Raw genomic sequence first — 9,458 nt, 5'->3', positions numbered from 1 at the left:
ATTTTGAGTGAGGAGTTCTTTACACCTGTTGCTTTTGCTCAAGGTGAGTTGGCTCCTAGAACTTGGCTCTCAAGAAAAAACATGCAGACCAGGCCTGTCCCACAGCTGGAAGATCAGGATTTGAGGCGAGGCCCCAACCCCGGGGTGGGGGGGGATAGGGCCCGAGTTCCCAGTGCTCTGGGAACCTGCTGTGAGGGCTGTCTGCTGCTGCTTGTAAGGTTTGTTCTTGCCGAGTTTAAAAGGAAGAAACTGAGGTCAACCCAAGAAGATCCAATATGAAGGGTTTATTCAGGCTCCCGGGCGAGGTTCTGCCGTCCAACAGGAGGGGCCGGAGAAGTCACACGGACTCCTCTCAGACGTGGGGTTTTATAGGGAGTGAAGGAGCTCGATTGGTTGTGGGAGAGCAGGACTACTATTGGGTAAGGTTGCAAGCCTTTGTTTGCATACAGGACTTGGCTGCTATTGGTTAGAATTACTCGGCTGCTATTAGCTAGAAAGACTCGGCTGCTATTGGCTAGAAAGACTCGGCTGCTATTGGCTAGAATCACAAGACCCCGCTTGCATACTGGGTTCTTTAAGGGAAGGTCAGGCTGTGCGAGAAGGGGAGAAGGGAACATGCCGAGCATGTCCGAGCTTTCAGAAAAGAGTGGCGGGGGTGGGGTGGGGTATGCGTCCAAGCTCCCGGTGAGGCAACCGGCCTTACACTGCTGAGACCAGTCCAGAGGGTCACTGCCCCTCTAGAGCCTCTCAGGCCAGAAGAGAGATGTAGCCACCTGACCTCATAGCTGAAGAGAGGTCCTCAGAATTTGGCCTTGGTTCTGTCCCTTCCCAGGTAACCCCTGTGGGGTCAGATTCTCCTGGAGAGCCAGACAAGGGTGTCCCTACTTCTTCCCAGCCCTGTTTCCTCCTAACCAAGTCTGTGGTCTCCTTTCATTTCCTAATGGTTGTTTTAACTGCTGGGAACCACAGGGAAACAGGCCCTGACTAACAAAAATAAAGAATCCTGGGAAATTTCAAGAAACTTCAAAATCGTAGCAGGAAGAGCCCAACCACATCTGAATCCCAGTTCTGCAGCTATGTGTGAACCTGAGCAAGACACCCTCTCTGTGGCTGGGTTTCCTCAATTCTATAAAGGGGATAACAAGGGGATAACCTGCCCCAAAGGATGGTTGTGATGCTGAAATGAGGCAGAGAATTGTGAAAAGGCACAATTTGAGATAGTCTGGCTCCTTCCTTTATGGAAAGGGATACAGTCCAGTAATAGCAGTAATTAATTATAATCATGATGACCGTTCCTTTCTGTGTTCTGTGTTGACATGAGCGTCCGGCATTGTGTGGAGGGTTTTGGCTGCACTAACCTCCCTAAAGTCTGTGTACTTTGATCCAGTCTTTCTTCCCACACTCTTTTTCAGGATATAGTTCAACTCCCCCAGAGGCACTCCCTTCCCGAATTTACAGCCTCCCTTTCCCCCTAGGCATTGGGTTGTTTTCCAGCCCACCCCTTCCCCTCCACTCCAGGGAGAGTCTCCCAGGAACTTGCCCTGCTTCTCAGAGCAGGAAGGTGGGCAGAAAGCAGCCCAGCTGGAAAATCAGAATACATGTTTCCATACAACTTCTTCAGAGTGATAGACTTCTAGAACAAACAGAAAGCTCCATTCAGGAGCTGTCTGTGTTTTGCCCTGGTACTCCTAGCCTGCCCCCTTGCACAGCTGCAGAAAATATGATTTTCCCCGAGGCCACATGGCAAGTAAGCAGCAGAGATTCCAGCAACACGTGGCACTTGCAGTGAATGTACTGTATCCATTCACTTGGTAAACTCCCACAATGCTGACGTCATGCTCCATGGATGATCAATACCAAAAGGGCCATGTGCTCATGGCATTGACATTCAATGGAGAGGGCTCAGAGCCCAAACAAATCAACAAGGCGATTGCCAAGACTGACAGATGCCGTGAAGAAAATGCATCCTGGTAGTGTGGGACAGAGGGAGAGGTGGATTCAGGGGAGGGAGCCTTTTCTTTACTTCGAGTAGTCAGAGAGGCCTCTCTGAAAGGTGACACTGAACCGATAACTGAACAATGAGACACAGCTCATGAAGGTCTGGGGGAACAGGCGTCATTCTAGGGGAACAGCGAATGTGAAGGCCCTGGTGCAAGAATGTGCTCATTCTCTTTAAGGAAGAGGACCATCAGTATGGTTGGAGCAGAGCAGATGAGGAGTGGTGGGAGAGGCGAGGAAGACAGCCTCATAGCCATGGTAATGGGCTTGGAGTGGATCCCAACAGAGATGGGCTAGGAGGGTTTTAAGCAGGGCAATGACCATTATGCCTTATGGTCTAGAAAGATCACTCTGGCAGCTGTGAATGGCTCAAAGAGGGCAAGCAGTTCTAAGGAAGCTGCGGTGGCCTGGACCACTGCACCAGCTGAGAGGTGCAGGGAGGTGAGAGGCAAAGACCTTTAATCCTAATGCACAGGAAGCGCTTAGCACTGAACCTGACACCCACTGAATTATGAGTGATGGCCCCTCCAGAGATGGGGGCCTGAGTAGGAGGTGCGGGGGGCTAGATGTAGATGTGTGGCCACAGATGGCAGTGATAGCAGCTGGGGAGACCGCGTTTCCTGGGCTTAAGGCTACAGGCAGCCCCCAGAGGCAGCAAGCAGCAGCCACCTCTGCAGAGTCCACATCCTACTTTGGTTCTCTGAAGACTTGTCTTCCCATTCTTCAGAGGTCATTCTTGGAGCCATTTTCTGTGACCTAGAAGCATTCTAGAAATAAAAACCTGCCAGTAATTAGAAGTAGTTAACATACTTTTTATATTCCAAAATTGTGTTTAAATTATACAAATGCATGATAAAAATTTCAAGTGCAAGAGCACACAGTGAAAAATAATTCTCCCTCCACCTCTGTCCTCCCTCCCTGGAAAAAATTCTCTGTTTTCTACTCATTCTTTTTCCAGAAATATTCTCAGCGCGCGCATGTGCGCGCGCGCGCACACACACACACACACACCCTATTTTTAAACATAAAAATAAAATAGCATATATACTACTTTGTACCCTTTTTCACACACAAAAAAATATTTCTTGAAGATCATTTCATATCAGTCCATGGATCACAATCTCTTTCTTTTTAGTGAGTACATAGTATACCATAGAATGGTTGTGTTAAAGAGGAAAGTGGGCATTTAGATGGTTTCCAGGATTTAGCTACTATGAGCAATGTTACCAAAAAAAAAAAAAAAAAAAACCTCCTCATATATAATCTTTGGTATTTTCATTGCATAAATTCCTAGAAGTGGAATTCATGGTTCAAAAGATAAATTTCATTTTTTGTTTTCATAAATGCTGACAAAGTACTCTTGGGAACAGTTGCATTAAGTCACCCTCACCCCTACCCCGAGCTGCCTCTGAGACCATGCCCTCTACGATGTCAACAAATGCATGGTTCAAATGTTTCATCTTTGTCAATCTCATGACACCTTATAATATTTTTGAGTCAGAGTCTTGCTCTTTCACCCAGGCTGGTGTACAGTGGCTTGATCTTAGCTTATTGCAACCTCCCCCTCCTGGGCTCAAGTGATACCTTAGCCTCCTGAGTAGCTGGAACTACAGGCACATGTCCCGACACCTGGCTGTGTGTCTGTGTGTGTGTGTGTGTGTGTGTGTGTGTATATATTTTTGGTAGAGATGGGGTTTCGCCATGTTGGTCAGGTTGGTTTTGAACTCCTGGGCTCAAGCAGTGCTCCCACCTTGGCCTCCCAAGGGATTGCAGGCATTAGCTACTACACCTGGCCGGCCAGTAATTGTTCTTTTTAAGTGTAAGCATGAGTAGGTGTTGTGGGTGTTATCGCCCCATTTTGTAGATCAGGAAGCACATGACACCCACCCCAGGGCACAAAGCCAGTGGGGTAGAAAGTAGGGGCCAGGTGAGGGAGTGGCTGCCTCCACAGATACTAGGATTCTGGCGTCAAGACAGGGTACACAGGTCAGAAGCCAAGAGATGACAATGATCAGGTTTGTAAGCCCACTCCACCAGGACCAGGGACACAGAACTGTCTATTCTGTACCCCTGCCTGTGCCAGCCTGAGGCCTGGATGTGGGTGTCGATTAGCCATATGAAGGTGATGGGAAGTAGGCCACTTGGTGGAGGAGTAGGGAGTTTAGGAGTAGAGATAAGAAGTTTCCTTTCTTCCTACATGAACAGGTTGGTGGCTGCAAAGCAGGAAAATGCAGGCTCCATTAAAAGGAGAGAGAGAGAAAGAGAGGCCCCGTCGATAAACCACAGTAGCCAAATGAACCTAAGTTTAGCATCACTCTCTAAGCCTGTATGGGAGCCTCTTGACTGCTGATTCTACTAATGGGCTCCACTTCCATGAACTCAAAGGTAATGGAATGAGTTTCAGCAAAAACAATGTTCTAAATAAAGAAATACAATCAGAGCTGCTGACCTTCGACAGAAAACTTTTTACAGGCCTTGGACTTGAAAAGAAGTGAGGAATGTGCTTTTTGTGAGGGTGCATTTGTATATGTATGTGTGTGAAGACTATGAATTTCAGGCATGGCTGAAAACAATAAAAAAAATTGTACCATATTACTAGGACTTGATTGTTTGAAGAAAAAACAACTTTAAAGGAAAATGTTGGTGTAAAGAGGGCAGGGAAACATGGCTGTTTTGAAACCAACATCAGGGCCCATATGGGTGTAGGATGTATTATTCATAGATAGGAATTCTGTGGGTTTTCAAGGCTAGCTTCCAGGGCTCATGCAATCCTCCCCTTCTGGGCTCAAGTGATCCTCCTACCTCAGCCTCCCGAGTAGCTGGAACTACAGGCATGCGTCCCCATGCCTGGTTATTATTATTATTATTATTGTTACTATTATTTTGTATTTTCTGTAGATGGGGTTTTGCCATGTTGCCCAGGCTGGTCTTAAAATCCCAATTTCCTGATTTTTAGCAATCAGGAAAGTCTCCTAGAATGCTCCAGCAGAGCCAGGCATGAGACCCCTAAAACAGGCACATACTAGAAGCTTGTGTCCAGACAGAGAGGGTTTGCTGAGCACTGAGGGTCACAACCAAGGAGCCATGAAGGCCCCCAGGGGTCCCAGAAGATTGGCTCAAAGAAGCCTAGAGCCTGTGGCCATCACGGACAGTCTGAGATGCTGGTGTTTCAGTCATTCATCTTTCTGAGCGAAGACAGTCTCTGTGCTCTCCAAGTTTCTGATTGTCTTCCATGCCACCCACACACTCCAGTCATTCCACTGTCCCAGGCAGTTAATAAATAAATAATTTTTGAGCCCATTACAAATCAGAGACTGTGCTGTGGTACTGGTGGTGGTGAGAGGTCAGTGATGGGGGCTTTTGCAGGGGTGGTGGGGAGGATAAGTGGCTTTGGAAACAACGGGGCATTATAACAGTGAAGTTGCACGTACCGATGCTCAGCAATTACTTCCACTCCCAAGATTATGCCCTGGAAACTCTTGCACATGTATGAAAAGCCTTCACAAAGATCTTCAAAGAAGTATTGTTCATAATAGTAAAATTATGAAAATCCCAGATGCCCTTTGGAGAAGGAATGAATCGAGATCTATTCCCACAATGTAATATTATGCAGCAGTGAGAAATGAATTCACTAGAGTTACAGGCAATCAGATGGATGATGGCTGGGCGCAGTGGCTCATGCCTGGAATCCCAACACTTTGGGAGGCTGAGGCAGGTGGATCATTTGAGCCCAGGAATTCAAGACCAGCCTGGCCAACACAGTGAAACCCTGTTTCTACAAAAACTATGAAAATTAGGCCAGGCACAGTGGCTCATTCCTGTAATCCCAGCACTTTGGGAGGCTAAGGCGGGCAGATCACCTGAGGTCAGGAATTCCAGACCAGCCTGACCAAAATGGTGAAGCCCTGTCTCTACTAAAAATACAAAAATTAGCCAGGTGTGGTGGTGCATGCCTGTAATCCCAGCTACTTAGGAGGTTGAGACAGGAGAATCACTTGAATCCAGGAGGTGGAGGTTGCAGTGAGCCGAGATTGCAGTGGACAACGGAGCAAGACTCTGTCTCAAACAAACAACAACAACAACAACAACAAAAAAAACTATAAGAACAGACTTAGAACAACAACAACAAATCCAGAAACTTAGAATGCTGGATCCTTGATTTTTTTGATAATTAAAAAAATTTTTTTGACATCAATGAATCTTAAAACAAATGATGCATGAAAAAAGCGAGTTTCCAGAAGACTACAATACACTATGTCATTTTTTTCTAAAGCTTAAAAATAAGCAAAGATAAACCTTTTCTAAAGAAATCATATAAATGTCTTAAAACTTTTTTAGAGCATGTGATGTTAAGCATAAAATTTCAGACAGTTATTACCCCAGAGGGGCAAACAGAATATGGGATAGGGAGGTGCCAACAGGTAGGGTCAATGGTTTTAGTCATATTCTAGTTCTTGGGCCAGTAGTAGGTTACAAGTCTTTGTTTCATTATGTTTTATGAATCACATGTGATTTTTTTTCTAAATGGATGAGAGTTCTCTATGTTGCCCAGGCTGGCCTCGAATGTGTAGCCTCGCCTCCTCATGTGGTAGGACAACTGGCCTGAGACACCTCAGCTCCCACATATATTCTTTTATTTAAAAAAAAATTTATTTTGAAGAAAGAAATACTGCATTACTCCTGCTATGAAGAACAATGCTATCTGAGAAGCCAGAAGCACAAACCAGCATAAAAGACATTTTGTATGTCAAAACACAAGACAAGATCTCTATGAACGTCTATACATGTTTGGACTTTTTTTTAGACATTTGCAATATTTAATGTGAAATTATAATTGTTTCATATTGTTTCCTGAAGATATTGATACAGTATAGGTCAAATGAAACACCAAAAGTATAATAGAAGAGGCAGTATGTGTATATCCTTTAGTATAGCCTATACCTTTAGAAACTTATTTTTTAGAGACAGTGTCTCACTCTGTTGCCCAGGCTGGAGTGCAGTGGCACAATCTCAGCTCACTGCAACCTCCACCTCCCAGGTTCAAGCAATTCTCATGCCTGAGTCTCCCAAGTATCTGGGATTACAGTGTACCACCACACCTGACTACTTTTTGTATTTTTAGTAGATATGGAGTTTCATTATGTTGGCCAGGCTGGTCTTGAACTCCTGGCCCCAAGTAATCCACCTGCCTCAGCTGCCCAAAATGCTGGGATTACAGGTGTGAGCCACTGAGCACAGCCTAGAAACTTTTTTTTTTTTTAATATCAACTGTAATTTAAAAACTAAAGTTTGCAGTTTGCTCCAATGTACTCAAAGTCAAACTGGCAGGAACAGACTTATAAAAAGATAATATACACACCTAACTTGGAAGGCTTATATTCTTATGCCATATTTTATCATCTGACTACTAAAAAAAGACACTGAATTACAATAATCCATCTCAGCATGCTTCTCCAATACATCAGTATTAACACAATGCAAACATCAAAATGTCTAATAAAGTAACAAGCCAAGGCAATTTTGTGTCATAAATTAACCCACTTATTATAGGCCAGTGATATCTCAAAGAGTAGAGGAGCCTCTACTGGTCTTTCAATTCCTTCAGTCTTCCAATGGCAGACTTTACTCTGACACTGGAAGTGGTATTGTAGGTCCAGGCACCACCCACTACTGTCTTCATGCAGGAACCACAGTGCCAGATCTTCACAGCTTAACTCTTCATCTTGGTTTTGCCACAGAAAGAGCAAGTGTACTTGGTGTGCTGGTTGACTTCAATTTTCTTCACCATTTTCTGGAGGGAGGCCCATAGTGGGTCCCATATTTACTAACAATTCCAACTTTCTTGGTGCATTTAGCCAGGTTGCCATGAGCTAGGTCCTAGCCCAGAGAGACATGTTTGGACCCTTAATTGCAAGTGATCGAAACCAAATTCAAACTAGTTCAAGTAAAAGTACCCAGTAAGTAAATAATAAGTAAATAAATAAACTGACTCATTAATTGAGGTGGGGCTGGTGTCAAGATCTCTAAAAACGGAAATAATGAGCAGCTCATATTCTCTCTGCTTCTCTCTGTGTATTGGTCTCATTTTCTCCCACTGCAGATAGGTAGCCTCTATCTAGAAAGGGGAAGAGAAGCAGAAATGCAGGTAGCTTCAGCCTGGCTTCCATCAAGCCAGCTTAGCAAACCCAAGGAAAGAGAGGTTTTTTGCTCCATATAAAAAAATCCCAGGCAAGGATTGTGATTGGCTTGCTTTGGGTCACATGCCTAACCCTGGGCCAACAATCCTGGTCAGGAGAAAAGGTACTGTGTGATTGGCAGCCCAAACTAGTCTCAGAGAGTGGAGGAGGGGCTATTCCCCAGAGGAAAGGGAGTGCTGTCCTCAGAGGAAGGAGGGGAAGGGATGCTGGAAGACCAACACGGTGATATGCACTCCAGAGGCTCAGGCAGCACGAGGGAACAGGAGCTCAGGGAGGTGGGGACAGCAGTGAGGCTTTTTGGAAGAGAAGGTCCTGCCAGTGTGAGCTGAAGGAGAAGCAGAATTTGGAGTCTTTCAGGAGAGAGAAAGAAAGGCAGCTCCTGCCAGACCCTGGAGGCTGGAGATTGTGTAATGCAGGAATGGCTCCAGGAGCCTCTGAGGGAGCCATTGCAGTTGTTCTGTGGGTTGGTCCAGAGTGTAAAAACCAACCCTGATGGGAGGGATTCCCTGGAAATGGAAAATAGGTACGCAGAAGGCAGAACACAGGATGTTGCAGAAGCCCAGGGGACACCCCCACACAGGCCTGGGGCTGACTTAAGCAGACGTCTGGGGCCAAGGAGCAGGCAGACTGGAGGCAGGCTGGGAACAGAACACAGCCCTGGACCAGGAACGCTTCCTTCTAGAAGGAGTTGCCTAGAAGGATGGTTTCAATCTGTGATCTGTGCTGATCTGGCTCACCACCCCCAGACTGTAGCTCTCAGCAATACCATGCTCAGTGGATGTGCTGGAGGGGTGCCCTCACCATGGAAGCAGTCAGTGCCCAGCAGGCTCAGGGGCCATTTTTACAGTCTAAGGGGAGGCTGTGACCCCCAGATCCAAGAGTTCCTGCATTAGAGAAAACCAGGATGGGGGATGAGGGCTACCAAACACCATTAGATCAGCAATGCCATGTGTCCTTTAAGAGTCCAGCACTCTAGAGTTTGCCCTGGATTCGAATCCCTGTTCTGCCATCTAACAAATAAGTGACCTGAGCAACTTAAGTCTCAGCATCCCAATTAGTAAAATGCCCCTAATACAGTAGGAGTACCTACCTGAGAAGTGATTGTGCAGCTCAGGTGAGACAAGGTTACAATTGGCACGACATTCTCCATTGAGGTTTGCCATAGTTATAGCCATGACTTCATTATTTAAAGAGTCCCTGAGGTCACAGTAGTGAGCCCTCAGACAGTGCGGACAGCCACCAAGAGGCTAGATGATCTCTTGT

General features: G+C 45.9%; 1 pseudogene; it reads right to left on the bottom strand.

Annotated features, from left to right (window-relative positions):
* Positions 1-2,789: 2,789 nt before the first annotated feature.
* On the bottom strand, positions 2,790-9,345 carry LOC105715786 (large ribosomal subunit protein eL43-like; annotated as a pseudogene).
* Positions 9,346-9,458: the final 113 nt, after the last annotated feature.

Source organism: Aotus nancymaae, unplaced genomic scaffold, assembly GCF_030222135.1.
Source record: "Aotus nancymaae isolate 86718 unplaced genomic scaffold, 86718_ANA_hifiasm-v0.15.2.pri h1tg000010l, whole genome shotgun sequence".
Lineage (NCBI taxonomy): Eukaryota > Metazoa > Chordata > Mammalia > Primates > Aotidae > Aotus > Aotus nancymaae.
This window is presented reverse-complemented; position numbering and strand designations above follow the sequence as displayed.